The sequence below is a fragment of the Monodon monoceros genome, unplaced genomic scaffold (assembly GCF_005190385.1).
Source record: "Monodon monoceros isolate NGI ecotype Baffin Bay Population unplaced genomic scaffold, NGI_Narwhal_1 Super_Scaffold_8, whole genome shotgun sequence".
Classification (NCBI taxonomy): Eukaryota; Metazoa; Chordata; class Mammalia; order Artiodactyla; family Monodontidae; genus Monodon; species Monodon monoceros.
This window is the reverse complement of record NW_021703785.1, coordinates 23,566,164-23,584,210: the sequence shown is the minus strand read 5'-3', so window position 1 is coordinate 23,584,210 and position 18,047 is coordinate 23,566,164. Positions and strand designations below refer to the sequence as shown.

Here is an 18,047-nt window from a genome sequence, read left to right as displayed (position 1 = left end):
ATTACCTAATAAGCGAAAAAAAAAAAGCTTTCAGACAATGTCCTGATTTATGTCTCAAAAGATGCCCAATATCTATAAGACTTGCATACCAACATTAGGTAAATGAGAAGCAAAACTCGCTTGTAAGCAATTTTGTTTACTGATCTAAATTAAATGATCAATGGCTATTCTTTAGGAAAACCATTTTGATTATATTTAATATGAAATAAGTTAAATGTAGTTGTCATACCTGCGCTGCCATAAAAATATTTTTCTAGGGACTTCCCTGGTGGCGCAGTGGTGTATATATATTGTGTGTATATATATATATATTGTGTATATATATTAAGTTAAACATAAAACTGACACATTTGATATTGTTTTAATTAGAGTTTAATTTTGAAATTTTAAGCCATTTAATGTAAAACCTCATATGGCTTAAATCAGGGGAACGTTTTCAATTGGAATGTTACAGATTATTTAAGAAGTAGAAAAACATCTTGACTCTTGACTAACAACCAAAATATGAGAGAAAAAGAAAAGATATCCTGGAATAGTTTATGTTTTATCTTCCTAATGTCTAACTTCTGAATTCCTCTTCTCTCTTCAATTGAGACCATTGATAACCCCATCCCAATTCCATCTCTCATCGTTAGGACCAGTCTTGACAATAGACATGTGTATTTAGAACAGTTTAATGAGTCACACTACAGAACTTGCTCTGGTACTATAGTCTACTAGATTGTAAGCCTTCTGACAACAAGTACCGGTTTTGATTATCACTACAACTCCAACAGATATCGCAGCCTGGCACATGGTAGGCACTTGACAATGATTTGATGGATGTATAATTTATTCCTGTTCTGTGTCATTTCCTGCCATTCTCAAGCCATGAAGCAAAATTAGAAATACTTACTGTGCTGCGGTATTAGAAACTGGAATTCTGAGGTTAAAGCATGCCAGTGTCTGTTTCTATCATGATCTGTAAGTATCTGCATTTGTTGTTTGGAGCCAATCTAAAGATACAGATTGTCAAAACAGAACAAAAAATCATGACTAAACTGTATGTTGCTTACAAGAATTTCTATTCAAGTTCAATAGCATAGATAGGTTGAAATAAAATAATGGAAACATATACCGTGCAAACATTAATAAAAAATAAGAAAGCAAGAGTGGCTGTATTAATATCTAATAAAATATACTTTCGAGCAAAGAAAATTCTCAACACAATGTGATGGTTTCTAACATCAACTGTATATTTCTCCTGAGAAAAACATACCTTTTGTCCCTTTGTCCACCTTTAGAATGTTTACTTTTTTCAGTGTCACATCTTCTGTCCCCAAAATTTTATTTTTGAAGATAATTATGACATTCCCATGAAGACAAAATGTCCCCTCTGATTTTCCATCTGTATACCGTCATTACAGATTTGCCTTGTTTCTGTGAACTTACAACCATATATCTACTTTCTATGCTATATTGACAGTAGTTCAGAATGGTATCTGTAGCTTTGTGCCACCAACACTCATTACAGTGTCACAATTGATAAATAATTGATCACTTAATAGCTACATATATGATTAAAGCAAGTCTTTCAGTGTTCTAAATAAACATTTATTGTTTTGGTAAAAGAGCATGTATTCCTAGAAATCATATCCATCCTTATACAATATTGTTTTCTACTCTGAGACCATCTGTTACCTATAGCTATCCAATGTTTTGCACTCCATCTCTGTATCTTGATAATTTTTGACACTATGAGTCCTACCTTCTCAGAATTATAAAGCCTGCATCCACAGGATCCCTTTCAAGTAGAGAACAGTTATTTAATCCAGTTACTCCAATGAATGCAACCAAGCAAGATTTAGATATAGGGCTTCCCTGGTGGCGCAGTGGTTAAGAGTCTGCCTGCCGATGCAGGGGACACGGGTTCATGCCCCGGTCCGGGAAGGTCCCACATGCCGCGGAGCGGCTGGGCCCGTGGGCCATGGCCGCTGAGCCTGCGCGTCCGGAGCCTGTGCTCCGCAGCGAGAGAGGCCACAACAGTGAGAGGCCTGCGTACCAAAAAAAAAAAAAAAAAGATTTAGATATAGAAGTGGTCAACACCTAGAAGGAAATCAGTCTTTTGGCAACCTATGAGACAGGGTGTCCTGCTCCTCAAGGGTGGCAGTAGTAGAGTTTCTGATACCAGTCCTTGAATGTGATAGGAGCCACTGATAGTGGCAGTGATGTTTAGGTAGAGAAATCACTGCAGTGTGTGGAACGTTGTTGCTACCTTTTTCTTGCTTGTTTTGGCCTTACCAGAGATTCTGTAAACTGGCAAACATCCATTAATGAATTCAGTTTCTGCTTAAGTGGCTCATGATTGCATTGTTTGCAGCCAGAAATCCTGAACAATGACCACTCTGATGTTACAGTATGTTTGTTCTTAGAACAGTTATTTTTGATGGTAATGATAATAAACTACAAACTTTTAAAAAATCTTCAATTTTTAGCCCATATGCTGCAATAGGAAAATGAGCTTACCTGGGACGATTTGCTCTTTTGGGGGTTTACTGTATGGTTCTCTAATGACTCATAGATTTGCTTTGGGTACATAATTTACATTAAACAAATTACTAGCAGCTCAGGCAAAGAGAGTTGACTATATGTAGTTGACTTTCTCAGACAAATTCATTTGTCTTAGACTTAGGCTAAACGTAAAGACAGATTCTTGCTAAGAGTATGAAGAAGTAATGTTAATGCTCTGAGTCAATCTGGGGTTTTAAATAGTGTGAGTGCTCAGGTGAGGTTTGCATATTCCTAATATCTATGACAAACGCTGTGAAAATTACATTTCTTGCCAGCTGGGACAACATAAGCAGCTGTAGATTTATAAGTGAGTATGCAAACGAAGTAGAAAAATAGTTATACTTGTATAAAACAAACAGAACAAATATTCATCTTTATTTAATGAATAAAAATCCATAAATATGCATTTTAGTAATGTGATTATTGGCTACATATTTTATTTCTATATTAATAATTTTTTTAACTCTGCCATCCCCATTTTACAATCAATCACTTTAGCAAATATTGTTTGGAGAGCTACTATATATATTATAATGTATATAGTGAGCTATATATGCTATGAATGTAGAAATGAAAAAGACAAGTCTATACCCTGATAAAATTACACTTGAGAAGCAAAAGGAAAGAATGAAAGACGTAACATCTTATTATGTACTTGATGCTATGGACTCTGAAGAAATTTTTACCAATGTTGACAAACTTTGCTCATAACAGCCTTATAAGTGAGGTTTCATATAAATAGTGGATTCTGTTGTGTTAATGAGGGAACAGACGTTCAGTCCATGTTTAGCTGATTTTTAAAACTAGGTCTTTTCTCCTCATATATAGTTCTTACCCTTTTTATAACAATAAAGTGTAATATGTAGTTTACATGATTTTAATTGTATTTTAACATTTATGTAATACTAAATTGCTATATATTAAATAGCATGTTTAAGTATATTATTAGTATATACTAATAATAGGAGTATATTATTAGTAATAAAAGCGGGTATATATATTTGAAAATTAGTTCATATATTCCAGCTATTATCTATTCCATCACACAGACAATATTTGATTCTCATCTGTATTTGTGTATACTTGTAGTAACTCCATTGCCCCCAAATCACATGAATATCTTAGAATTCCTTGCCTTACACTCTGAGAAAAAATTATTAATTCAAGATAGAACAATTGTAGTGTTTTTATAACATGCTCCTCAGAACAGTAGTTAATAATAGTAATACGATTTCTTAGTTGGAGCAAAGTTGCTGAAATAAACTTGTCAAATTATGAGTTAAACAAAATTTAACTGCAGTACTCCCCAGGAGCTGTATTTTGCTAAAATTCCTATGGAGATCCAAAAAGACCATGTAAAACAATGGGCTTTCTGAACATAAACCACATATTACTTTTCTCACATGATACACCAAAAAAGACCAAGGTTTAATGGAATATGTTTTGGAAAATATTCTTTTACACAGTAATCTGACATCACTGGACAACTGATTGATTAGACACCAGGCAATAATTGGGAGATTACTGCAGTAATCCAGGGATATTTTTTGAGGGTTATTCTCATTTTATGAGAAATAAGCAGGAGGCCTGGCACAGTGACAGGCTGTAAAATATAGGTTAGACAGGCAACCAACTGTACTTAAAGACAGACAAAAGGATGTACAAATATAAAAATAATACCTATTATTTATTGAGAATTTATTGATACATGGTCTCCGCTCCTCTTAGTATTTTCATGGGTTGGTTTATTTAATCATTATCCTACAGCCCCATCTACAGATGGAGTCTCTAAGCAGAGAGGTTCAATCAGTACTTTACCCAAGGTAGCTCATTTATTTATCTTTTTTTTAAATTTAATTTATTTATTTTTATACAGCAGGTTCTTATTAGTTATCTATTTTATACATATTAGTGTATATATGTCAATCCCAATCTCCCAATTCATCCTACCACCAGCCCTCCCACCCCTGCTTCCCCCTTTGTTGTCTATATGTTTGTTCTCTACATTTGTGCCTCTATTTCTGCCTTGCAAACCAGTTCATCTGTACCATTTTTCTACAAATGACCCAATTTCGTTCCTTTTCGTGGCTGAGTAATATTCCATTGTATATATGTACCACATCTTCATTATCCATTCATCTGTCAATGGGCATTTAGGTTGCTTCCATGGCCTGCCTATTGTAAATAGTGCTGCAATGAACACTGGGGTGCATGTGTCTTTTTGAATTATGGTTTTCTCTGGGTACCAAGGTAACTCATTTAGTAAGGGCCAGGACAGACTTACAATCCCAGACTCTAGGTTCAGGCCTATGTTCTTAAACGCTATAGTACCCAGAAACTTATCTGATTTATCCTAAAAATAACATTTGGTTAGACAGTTCTCCCAAAACAACAGTAGAAAAGAATGTACATAAGGAGGACACTGAGAAATCATGTAAAAAGAAATAACAAGATAAATTTAACCTCAGATATAAGGAAATAACTTAGTTAAATATAGCATTTAAAAAGTCTCAGAATTTCCATATAACTAAATGTAAAAAAAATGAAATTTTGAATGAAGCAAACATAAATTGGTCTCTATGCAACATAGATTTTTTTAACTTAGAAATAAGGATTTGGACATTATGGTCGGAACTTCACCGGATTTGTCCTTTGAAGAAAATCCAGGGCTAAGTTAGGAGAACACATAATTTTGGACATCTATTCTTGCCCTACCTCTGTATTCTAATCAAATAGATCTCTTTGCCCAAAAGGTATTACCACCTTAACCTGAACTCCTACTGGCTGGAAAGATTTTTGGCAGTTTCGTCTGTTAATTTATTTATAATTTTAGAATGTTGAACCAAAGTCAAGTAATTCCTTAATTGCATAGCTTTTAGCAAAATATGACTTTTACCAGATATCAGATGAGCTAAATTTTGCTAATAATATTTCTGAAAGGAATTTCTGATGTTCATCACAAATGCAAGATTAGCTTTTCCATCTGTTGAGATGTTCTTTACTATAGTGAAATTTTTTTTTTCAAATCTTTCCTTAACATTTTATACAGATGAAATCCATGCTGCTTGCTCCTTCAGGTTATCTCTGATAGTACTTTGGGTATTTCAAGTGTTAACCTGTAAAGTAAAATAATAGAATTTATCAACAGGCAGTATAGATGATGGAACTACTTCCACTGAAATGGCTTTCAGCACATTTTATTAAGGGATAAATAGTCCATATATACTGAATGCTGTAAAGAAATAAGAGTTATGGGTATCAGGAGGAAGGGCCTTATATTAAAACACTGTAATGTGTTATATACAAATAAAACAGTATTTAAAGCCCTTATGTGTTAGCTTAAAAAACTTATTCTTCCAGTATAAAGTAACTATAATTCTGTCTGTAATAGAAGGCTGTTTAAATACCTTACAGGTAAATTACTTCAGTTATTGAATTGAAGCACTTGTGAAAACTTGAATTTAAGATGACTTTTTTCATAATTCAGTTTTTTTGTTTTAACATAATTTTATTATGATTGTACCACACTCACCAGAATTTGATATCTCTGAGATTTTTAATCCATTATTTGGTATGGGTTAAATGTTTTAATATGCATGTTGATAATGGCTAATGATCCTACCCAGTGTTTCAAATCTTGTTGGTTATTTAGATATTACTCTTGTGAAGTGTTTGTTCATGTGCTCTAATTTTCTATTGGTTTTCTGCTTTTAATAATGGGTTTTAAAATGTCATATTAATAAATTACTCTGCAAAACAGATATAATTATAACAAAGTTGTAGATATCTGTGGAATTTTTAGCAATGTCCTATTGCAAAATTATGTTTTCAAGATACTAATGAGTGGGATTTATCCTTTTTGAATGGAGTTTGGATTGAAAGTATGATAATAACTAAAAAGAAAGCCAGATATTGATTATTACCAAGACTTTCTGGTTGTCTGAGATGAAATGGATCTGTTAATGATTTACACAATATCCCACTATTATTGAAAATAAAATAAATTGTGGTTGATTTAAAAAAAACTAATTCAATTTGCAAATTACTGTTACTTGCAACATTTACTTTGAATTTCCACGAAACATGATAAATAAGCATTGGATTTAAATCAGGTGTGACTTAATCATCGTTTTATTTTAATTTTTTAAAACTTTATTTTCTAGAGCAGCTTTTGATTTGCAGAAGAATTGAGAGGAAAGTGCAGTGATTCCTCATATACTTCCTGACAAACACATGCACATCCTCCCCCACTATGAACCATGCCACCCCCTTCCCGGAGTGGTGCAGTTATTACAGTTGAATAACCTATATTGCCACATTAGAATCACACAAAGTTCATGGTTTACATAGGGTTCACTCTTAGTGTTGTACATTTTATGAGTTTGGAAAGATGTACAATGACATGTATACATCATTACAGTATCATACAGCGTATTTTCACAGCCCTAAAAATCCTCTTTGTCCTTTGTTAACTAAGGTAGTACTATTCCATTTAGAATTTTTCAAGATAAATCTTTAGCAAAGTATCTAATCTGATCCAATCTTTAGTTTAAATATAACACTTACATCTATTTAATCCCCTTCTACATAACAGAGTCTATGTGGAGTTCAGCTACTACATACTTTATAAAGAAATCATTTAAAAGTGTGTCTGGCGGTGGGTGGGTGTGTTAATAAAACAAATGTTCTGCAGGTGTATTGTGGTGTATACAGTATTTGATACTGTTTTAAAATGATCGCCCTCCATAATATCACCCTAAGTCCTTTGCCTTTGAAATATAATAAATTGATAGCCATATTATAGTTGGGTAGACATTATTCACTTATAATAATTTCAAAACACAGTCAAGTTTTGATAGAATTTTAAAAATTATAAATGATACTTGTTAAACATAAACTTGTTTTTTAAATATTTTATCATTTTTCCTGCCTTATATGTGTGTTGGATTAAAATTATAAATGGAGCATTTATCTAGTTAAGAGATTATATACATATATACACACGCACACCCACATACACACACTTTAACTGTATCATATGTTGACTTTCTTCTGCTAACATTGACATTTTATCAAGGTCTCTGTAACATTTATCTTAACCTAACAAATGACTTCTGTGACTCTCGCTTGCTTATAAAAATGTTAAACATAAAAGTGAAAGAACTTTCCATCTTCTCATATTTTGCCTGGTAAAATGACACTAGAAGAATATTATACCTTAGAAGCATTAATATATATTTAATAATTTCAAAAATATAATTTTAACACAACTTTGCAGAATATTTCAGGTTATCACACATTTAGGTAAGTTTGTTATCTTCTGTATTTGAACAAAAACTTTTTTTCTTTAATGTAATTGTGGAACATTTTTAATATATTTTAGTTTCCTCTGTAATTTATGTAAGTTGTTCTTCAGATTTAAATAAGAACATATATAAAAATATAATGAGTACAAAAATTAATTTCCCCATCTTCTGTTGAGGTTGAAATGTGAGCTTTACTTGTAAATAGCTATATTTAGCAATATAACTTCTTTGTACTAATAGCAAAAAACAAAGCACGTATTAGCTCCAGAAACCATAAATCCAGTATGAGGGACATGAGTGAGAAAATAAACATAAATGGAAGTAATGTTTATACCATTTTTCATAATGCAGGGGCTGATATCTTTGAAACTACTTTGTGAGTAATGCTTTTCAATTCCCTATACATAGTTCAAAACCTCTAAAAATACAATTTTAGAGTAGGCCCTGAACCAAGATGGCAGAGTAGAAGGACATGCTCTCACTCCCTTTTGTGAGAACACCAGAATCACAACTAGCTGCTGGACAGTCATCGACAGGAAGACCCTGGAACTCACCAAAAAAGATACCCCACATCCAAAGACAAAGGAGAAGCCACAGTGAGATGGTAGGAGGGGCGCAATCACAGTAAAATCAAATCCCATAACCGGTGGGTGGGTGACTCACAGACTGGAGAACACTTATACCACAGAAGTCCACCCACTGGAGTGAAGGTTCTGAGCCCTACATCAGGCTTCCCAACCTGGGGGTCCAGCAACGGGAGGAGGAATTCCTAGAGAATAAGACTTTGAAGCATAGTGGGAATTGATTGCAGGGCTTCGACAGGACTGGGGGAAACAGAGACTCCACTCTTGGAGGGCACACACAAAGTAGTGTGTGCATCAGGACCCAGGGGAAGGAGCAGTGGCCCCAGGGGAGACTGAACCAGACCTACCTGCTAGTGTTGGAGGGTCTCCTGCAGAGGCAAGGGGTTGGCTGTGGCTCACCATGGGGACAAGGACACTGGCAGCAGAAGTTCTGGAAGTACTCCTTGGCGTGAGCCCTCCCAGAGTCTGCCATTAGCCCCACCAAAGAGCCCAGGTAGTCTCCAGTGTTGGGTTGCCTCAGGCCAAACAACCAACAGAGAGGGAACACAGCCCCACCCATTAGCAGTCAAGAGGATTAAAGTTTTACTGAGCTCTGCCCACCAGAGCAACAGCTTTCACCACCACCAGTCCCTCCCACCAGGAAACTTGCACAAGCCTCTTAGATAGCCTCATCCACCAGAGGGCAGACAGCAGAAGTGAGAAGAATTACAATCCTGCAGCCTGTGAGATGAAAACTGCATTCACAGAAAGATAGACAAGATGAGAAAGCAGAGGGCTATGTACCAGATGAAGGAACAAGATAAAAGCCCAGAAAAATAACTAAATGAAGTGGAGATAGGCAACCTTCCAGCAAAAGAATTCAGAATAATAATAGTGAAGATGATCCAGGACCTCAGAAAATATTGGAGGCAAAGATTGAGAAGATGCAAGAAATGTTTAACAAAGACCTAGAAGAATTAACAGACAAACAGAGATGAACAATACAATAACTGAAATGAAAACTACACTAGAAGGGATCAATAGCAGAATAACTGAGGCAGAATAACGGATAAGTGACCTGGAAGACAGAATGGTGGAATTCACTGCTGCAGAACAGACTAAAGAAAAAAGAATGAAAAGAAATGAAGAGAGCATAAGAGACCTCTGGGAAAACATTAAATGCTACAACATTTGCATTATACGGATCCCAGAAGAAGAAGAGAGAGAGAAAGGACTCGAGAAAATATTTGAAGAGATTATAGTCAAAAACTTCCCTAACATAGAAAAGAAAATAGCCACCCAAGTCCAGGAAGCACAGAGAGTCCCATACAGGATAAACCCAAGGAGAAACAGCAGAGACACATAGTAATCAAATTGGCAAAAATTAAAGACAAAGAAAAATTATTGAAAGCAGCAAGGGAAAAACGACAAATAACATACAAGGGAAGTCCCATAAGGTTAACAGCTGATTTCTCAGCAGAAACTCTACAAGCCAGAAGGGAATGGCACGATATACTTAAAGTGATGAAAGGGAAGAACCTACAACCAAGATTACTCTACCTGGCAAGGATCTCATTCAGATTCGATGGAGAACTCAGAAGGTTTACAGACAAGCAAAAGCTAAGAGAATTCAGCACCACCAAACCAGCTCTACAACAAATGCTAAAGGAACTTCTTTAAGTGGGAAACACAAGAGAAGAAAAGGACCTAAAAAAACAAACCCAAAACAATTAAGAAAATGGTCATAGAACCATATATATGGATAATTACCTTAAACGTGAATGGACTAAATGCTCCAACCAAAAGACACAGGCTTGCTGAATGGATACAAAAACAAGACCCATCTATATGCTGTCTACAAGAGACCCACTTCAGACCTAGGGACACATAAAGACTGAAAGCAAGGGGATGGAAAAAGATATTCCAGGCAAATGAAAACCAAACGAAAGCTGGAGTAGCAAAACTCATACCAGATATAAAAGACTTTAAAATAAAGAATGTTACAAGAGACAAGGAAGGACACTACATAAGGATCAAGGGTTCAATCCAAGAAGAAGATATAACAATTATAAATATATATGCATCCAACTTAGGAGCACCTCAATACATAAGGCAACTACTAACAGCTGTAAAAGAGGAAATTGACAGTAACACAATAATAGTAGGGGACTTTAACACCTCACTTACACCAATGGACAGATCATCCAAAATGAAAATAAGGAAACAGAAGCTTTAAATGACACAACAGATGAGATAGATTTAATTGATATTTATAGGAATTCCATCCAAAAACAGCAGATTACACTTTCTTCTCAAGTGCGCACAGATCACTCTCCAGGATAGAGCACATCTTAGGTCACAAATCAAGCCTCAGTAAATTTAAGAAAATTGAAATCATATCAAGTATCTTTTCTGACCACAACTCTGTGAGATTAGAAATGAATTACAAGGGAAAAAACGTAAAAAACACAAACAAATTGAGGCTAAACAATACGTTACTAAATAACCAAGAAGCCACTGAAGAAATCAAAGAGGAAATCAAAAAACACCTAGAGACAAATGACAATGAAAACATGACGATCCAAAACCTATGGGATGCAGCAAAAGCAGTTTTAAGAGGGAAGTTTATAGCTATACAAGCCTACCTCAAGAAACAAGAAAAATCTCAAGTAAACAATCTAACCTTACACCTAAAGGAACTAGAGGAAGAAGAACAAACAAAACGCAAAGTTAGCAGAAGGAAAGAAATCATAAATATCAGAGCAGAAGTAAGTGAAAGAGAAACAGAGAAAACAATAGCACAGATCAATAAAGCTAAAAGCTGGTTCTTTGAGAAGATAAACAAAATTGATAAACCATTAGCCAGACTCATCAAGAAAAAGAGGGAGAGGACTCAAATCAATAAAATTAAAAATAAAAAAGAAGTTACAACAGACACCGCAGAAATGCAAAGCATCCTAAGAGACTACAACAAGCAACTCTATGCCAATAAAATGGACAACCTGGAAGAAACGGACAAATTCTTAGAAATGTATAACCTTCCAAGACTGAAGCAGGAAGAAATAGAAAATATAAACAGACCAATCACAAGTAATTAAATTGAAACTGTGATTAAAAATCTTCCAACAAACAAAAGTCTAGGACCAGATGGCTTCACAGGTGAATTCTATCAAACATTTAGAGAAGAGCTAACACCCGTCCTTCTCAAACTCATCCAAAAACTTGCAGAGGAAGGAACACTCCCAAACTCATTCTATGAGGCCACCATCACCCTGATACCAAAACCAGACAAAGATACTACAAAAAAAGAAAATTACAGACCAATATCACTGATGAATATACATGCAAAAATCCTCAACAAAATTCTAGCAAACAGAATCCAACAACACATTAAAAGCACCATACACGATGATCAAGTGGGATTTATCCCAGAGATGCAAATATTCTTCAATATATGCAAATCAGTCAATGTGATGCACCATATTAACAAACTGAACAGTAAAAACCATATGATCATCCCAAGAGATACAGAAAAAGCTTTTGACAAAATTCAACACCCATTTTTGATAAAACCTCTCAAGAAAGTCGGCATAGAGCGTACTAACCTCAACATAATAAAGGGCATATACTACAAATCCACAGCAAATACCATTCTCAATGGTGAAAAATTGAAAGCTTTTCCTCTAAGATGAGCAAGACAAGGATGTCCACTCTCACCACTATTATTCAGCATAGTTTTGGAAGTCCTAGCCATGGCAATCAGAGAAGATAAAGAAATAAAAGGAATACAGATTGGAAAAGAAGAAGTAAAACTGTCACTGTTAGCAGATGACATGATACTACACATAGAGAATCCTAAAGATGCCACCAGAAAACCACTAGAGCTAATCAGTGAATTTGGTAAAGTAGCAGGATACAAAATTAATGCACAGAAATCTCTTGCATTCCTATACACTAATGATGAAAAATCTGAAAGAGAAATTAAGGAAACACTCCCATTTACCACTGCAACAAAAAGAATAAAATACCTAGGAATAAACCTACCTAGGGAGACAAAAGACCTGTATGCAGAAAAGTATAAGACACTGATGAAAGAAATGAAACCAACAGATAGATATACCTTGTTCTTGGATTGGAAGAATTAATATTGTGAAAGTGACTATACTACCCAAAGCAATCTACAGATTCAGTTCAATCCCTATCAAATTACCAATGGCAGTTTTTACGGAACTAGAACAAAAAATCTTAAAATTTGTGTGGAGACACAAAAGACCCTGAATAGCCAAAGCAGTCTTGAGGGGAAAAAAATGGAGCTGGAAGAATCAGACTCCCTGACTTCAGACTATTCTGCAAAGGTACAGTAATCAAGACAATATGGTACTGGCACAAAAACAGAAACATAGATCAATGGAACAAGACACAAAGCCCAGAGATAAACCCACGCACCTATGGGCAACTAATCTATGACAAAGGAGGCAAGGATATACAATGGAGAAAAGATAGTCTCTTCAATAAGTGGTGCTGGGAAAACTGGACAGCTACGTGTAAAAGAATGAAATTAGAACACTTCCTAACACCATACACAAAAATAAACTCAAAATGGATTAGAGATGTAATTGTAAGACCGGACACTATAAAACTGTTACAGGAAAACATTGGAAGAACACTCTTTGACATAAATTACAGCAAGATCCTTTTTTTTTTTTTTTGCCGTATGCGGGCCTCTCACCGTTGTGGCCTCTCCCACTGCGGAGCACAGGCTCCGGACGCGCAGGCTCAGCGGCCATGGCTCACGGGCCCAGCCACTCCGCGGCATGTGGGATCTTCCCAGACCGGGGCATGAACCCGCATCCCCTGCATCAGCAGGCGGACTCTCAACCACTGCGCCACCAGGGAAGCCCAGCAAAATCTTTTTTGGTCCACCTCCTAGAGTAATGGAAGTAAAAACAAAAATAAACAAATGGGACCTAATGAAACTTCAAAGCTTTTGCACAGCAAAGGAAATAATAAACAAGACGAAAAGACAACCCTCAGAATAGGAGAAAATATTTGCAAATGAATCAATGGACAAAGGATTAATCTCCAAAATACACAAACAGCTCATGCAGCTCAATATTAAGAAAACAAACAACCCAATCCAAAAATGGGCAGAAGAGCTAAATAGACATTTCTCCAAAGAAGGCATACAGATGGCCAAGCAGTACATGAAAAGCTGCTCAACATCACTAATTATTAGAGAAATGCATATCAAAACTACAATGAGGTATCACCTCACACCAGTTAGAATGGGCATCATCAGACAATCTACAAACAACAAATGCTGGAGAGGGTGTGGAGAAAAGGGAACCCTCTTGCCCTGTTGGTGGGAATGTAAATTTATACAGCCACTATGGAGAACAGTATGGAGGTTCCTTATAGAACTAAAAATAGAGTTACCATGTGATCCAGGAATCCCACTACTGGGCATATACCCAGAGAAAACCATAATTCAAAAAGACACATGCACACCAATATTCACTGCAGCACTATTTACAATAACCAGGTCATGGAAGCAACCTAAATGCCCATCAACAGACGAATGGATAAAGAAGTTGTGGTACTTATATAGAATGGAATATTACTCAGCCATAAAAAAGAACAAAATTTGGTCATTTGTAGAGACGTGGATGGATGTAGAGACTGTCATACAGAGTGAAGTAAGTCAGAAAGAGAAAAACAAATATCATATATAAATGTATATATGTGGAACCTAGAAAAATGGTATAGGTGAACTAGTTTGCAGGGCAGAAGTTGAGACACAGGTGTATAGAACAAATGTATGGACACCAAGGGGGGAAAGCGGCAGAGGGTGGTGGTGGTGGTGTGATGAATTGGGCGATTGGGATTGACATGTATACACTGATGTGTATAAAATTGATGACTAATAAGAACCTGCTGTATAAAAATATTAAATAAAATTCAAAAATAAAGACAAAACAAAAATACAATTTTATTCCATTATCTTTAAATCTTATAAATAGTGCAATGATGTGGAATTGGAAAATTTATTTCATACTACAATGCTGATGTGCCTAGAAAGCATAATAGTTAATCTCTAATTAATTTGGTCTGACTTAATAGCATGTATGCATGGATGAGGGAGAAAAGTAACTTTCTGTTATATAAAGTTTGAAAATTGTATGATACCTTAGTTTTTTGTAGTCCTTTTAAATAATGTTTGGTGTCTATTAGATAAAATTTTCTAGTTACTCAGCATCCCTTTCCTCTTTCTACTTCTATAATTTCAATGGCAAAGCCCTTGGAGAATATACATTATCTGTAGTGACCATGTGACTTATTGTTCAGAATAGAATACTTTGACAGTAAAGAGTTGCTATTAATAATAATCACATCCAGACAGTCAGCATAGGCTGGGACACTCTTTGATATACATAGCTCAGCTTCTCTTCTTGGTGAAAACAAACCTTAAATCCCACAAAATTTTCCATCTGACTCACTACAATAATCCCACTTGTGTTTTTTGCTCAGCATTTTTATTCACAGCTATATTTTAGTTCTTAATTCTAAGCCTACAGGTTCTGAAAGGCTCATGACTCATACCTAAGCACACTGCCAAGGTTCTGTGGTGATATCTGTGTACTAGATTATTATATAGAAGCCTTCTAGATATCCACTTTCCTCAACCTAATTTAGAGAGCCAGGTGAGTCACTATCTCTCCTATCTCTGCCCTTGTAGAATCTTGCCTGATATAACATATATCCCCCTCTTTATGTTAAAGACTATATAGGTGGAAAATGGGACTCTTTCAAATGTGATTCTCTCTCTCTCTCTCTTTACTTTTTTCCTTCTCACCCCTCAAATATCACTAGGTCAGAAAAGGACTCAATCTCATTCTACCATAATCAGAGATGATGAAACCTGTGGATGATGCTTACCCTCCACCACACAGGACAATGTACTTATGTGTTTCCTTTAGGTGCATTATTGACATTCTAATGGGAATGTTGGTAGAAAATTAGAAAATCCTCTCTCATAATAACATCTTGATTAACACAGTTATCCTCCCCACAATGTATAATGCTTTTTATATTAGAACATGAATATTATCTCTCTATTCAATGTATATTCCTCAATAATACATCTCAGTCTCCATATTCCTTTTAGAATTTATTTTACTCTTCTCTGAGATGAAAATTTTAGGTAAGGTAGGCAAAAAGAAAAGCAAATTTATAATAAATAATCTTCTATTAATAAGATACGTAACTTTTTAACTTTTGCAGAGAGTAAACAAGAAAACTAATTTAAGCTGCAGAGGAAGTGTATTTGTCGTATAGTACATGTTTAAAGAAAGGAAGATAATTCCCATATTTGTTCACAATAATTCCATATTTTCCATAATTTCACAAATCATTTACATAATTTATGAGTATTTTCCTAAAATGTAAAATGAATGTAATTTCATAATATACAAAATATTTCCTGACATTTGATAATGTACAAAAGGAATATACTTTCCAGAATTTTGTTCCTCATTGCATTATTTTAAGAAGAAATCCACATTCCAGTTAAATCCATTTTTTAAAAAACAACAGTACAGTACTAGCAACTCTAGTTTTCACTCTTGCCAAGAAATTTTGTCATTGGTTTCAAGAGAAGCTTAAAAATGATATTGAATGAACTTTTAAATCTGCTGCTTTCCAAATTAATCTTTCTTGGAAATTATGTTCTGGAAATTATGTTTTGGTGGATCTGTTTTCCACAGAAACAAATGAACAGTCAATGTTAGTAGCAGTAGAAAGTATCATCAGTAGTAGAAGATCAAGATATTTAAAATATTTATGCACTTTCAAAATTTTAATCCTTCCTGAGTAGATTAAGTTTTTTTGATTAAGTACACAATAAATGTTAATGTTGATAATGATGAAAATTTTCAGCTTAAAAAATAGTGTCCATATAAAGATAGCACAAAAGTGATTAAGTGTCAAAGAGAAGTGGATAATCTTTGTTGATAAAACAGCCAAATTTTAAGTTATATTCTGGACATTTATTTTGTTTAAGGTGTCATTTAATTTTCAGAATAAGTATTTTTGGAAAATAAATTGTGTGTTGTTTTGCAATATGACACTTGCCAACTCTCTGCATTACTACTCATATATACCTTGCCATGTGATTAATGGGGAAAATATCATATAACCAGGTTTGGAAGAATATAATGCTGTTAAATTTCTAATATATGCCACAGATGCTCCTACTCCTTCACAAACAAAATACTTGCCTTTAATTCACTGTATATCTTCATCAAGAGTAGTCCTTTCAAGAAGGAGGAGAGAATCAAGATGGTGGAGTAGGAAGAACCTCAGCTCACCTCCTCCCGCAGACACACAAAAACTATGCTATGTATAGAAGTTTTTCTAAGAACAACCTGAAGACTAGAAGAATGCCTCTTTTACAGCTAAAGATATAAAGAAAAATCCAAATTGAGATGGCTAGGAGGGGCAGAGATGCAGTCTAGTCAGGACCCACATCCCTGGCACAGTGACCCACAGTGGGAGGGGATATCACAAACTCAGAGGTCCTCCCTAAGGAGCAAAGGGTTTGAGCTCTACATCAGGCAGCCCAGCCCTGGGGACCTGCACCTGGAAGATGATCCCATATAATGTCTGGCTTTGAAAACCACCGAGGCTTATGGCTTGGAGAGCTGGAGGGCTATAGCAAACAGACTCTGCTCTTAAATGGATTGTGCACAAGCTCACTCACTCTGAGTTCCGGCAAAGAGACCTATGTTTGAAAAGTGCCTGGGCTATATGTGAAGGAGATTCATTGACAAACTTTAGGGTGAGTCCCAAAGGAGCAGGGATCTATTGGAACTTTATCAAGGTACCAAACCAGTGGTAGATGCCATTTTTCTAATTCTCCTTTTACCTAGCTGGCCAGGCGCTGGTGGGCATTATTTCTGACATTTGCTAACTACCCTGCTAGTATTTCCTTCCCTGTCCTAGCAGTCCCCTGAGGACCCATCCTGTCCAATCCATCCACCCTGGTCAGTGCCTTTCCAAAGCAAGCCCTACCCCACCACACCTGGCAGGCAGCCTCAGGTGGGTCTGGCATGCCTCCCCCACAAAATGGCTCCTGTGCCAGGGGACCAACCCCATAAAACCACCATACCCACAGCTGTTGCAGTCAGGCCCTGAATCCAGCCTCACTGGGGCAGCAGTCATGACCAGGCCTTGCAAACAGCTGGGCCAGGGAACAGCCGCACCAATCAGTACACCAGTAGCAAACATGACCCCACCACAACAGGAGGACTCAAACAGCCCACAGAAGGAATACTCATGAAGTGCCTGGCTCTGGTGACCATAGGGGATTGCTCTTCTGGGCCTCACAGGAAACCTACAATGGACCACTCCTTCAAGACCAGGGGATATATCTGATCTACCTAATACATAGAGATAAACACAGAGAATTAGCAAAATGAGGAGACAAAGGAATATGTTCCAAAAGAAAGAAAAAGACAAAACCTCAGAAAAAGAACTAAACTAAATGGAGATAAGAAATCTACCTGGTAAAGAGTTCAGGTAATAATAATAAAGTTGCTTACCAAACTCAGGAGAAGAATTGAAGAAGTCA

At 35.8% G+C, this 18,047-nt stretch overlaps 1 pseudogene; it reads left to right on the top strand.

Annotated features, from left to right (window-relative positions):
- LOC114888046 overlaps window positions 1-18,047 on the top strand; it is a 105,967-nt pseudogene that overhangs the window by 86,436 nt on the left and 1,484 nt on the right.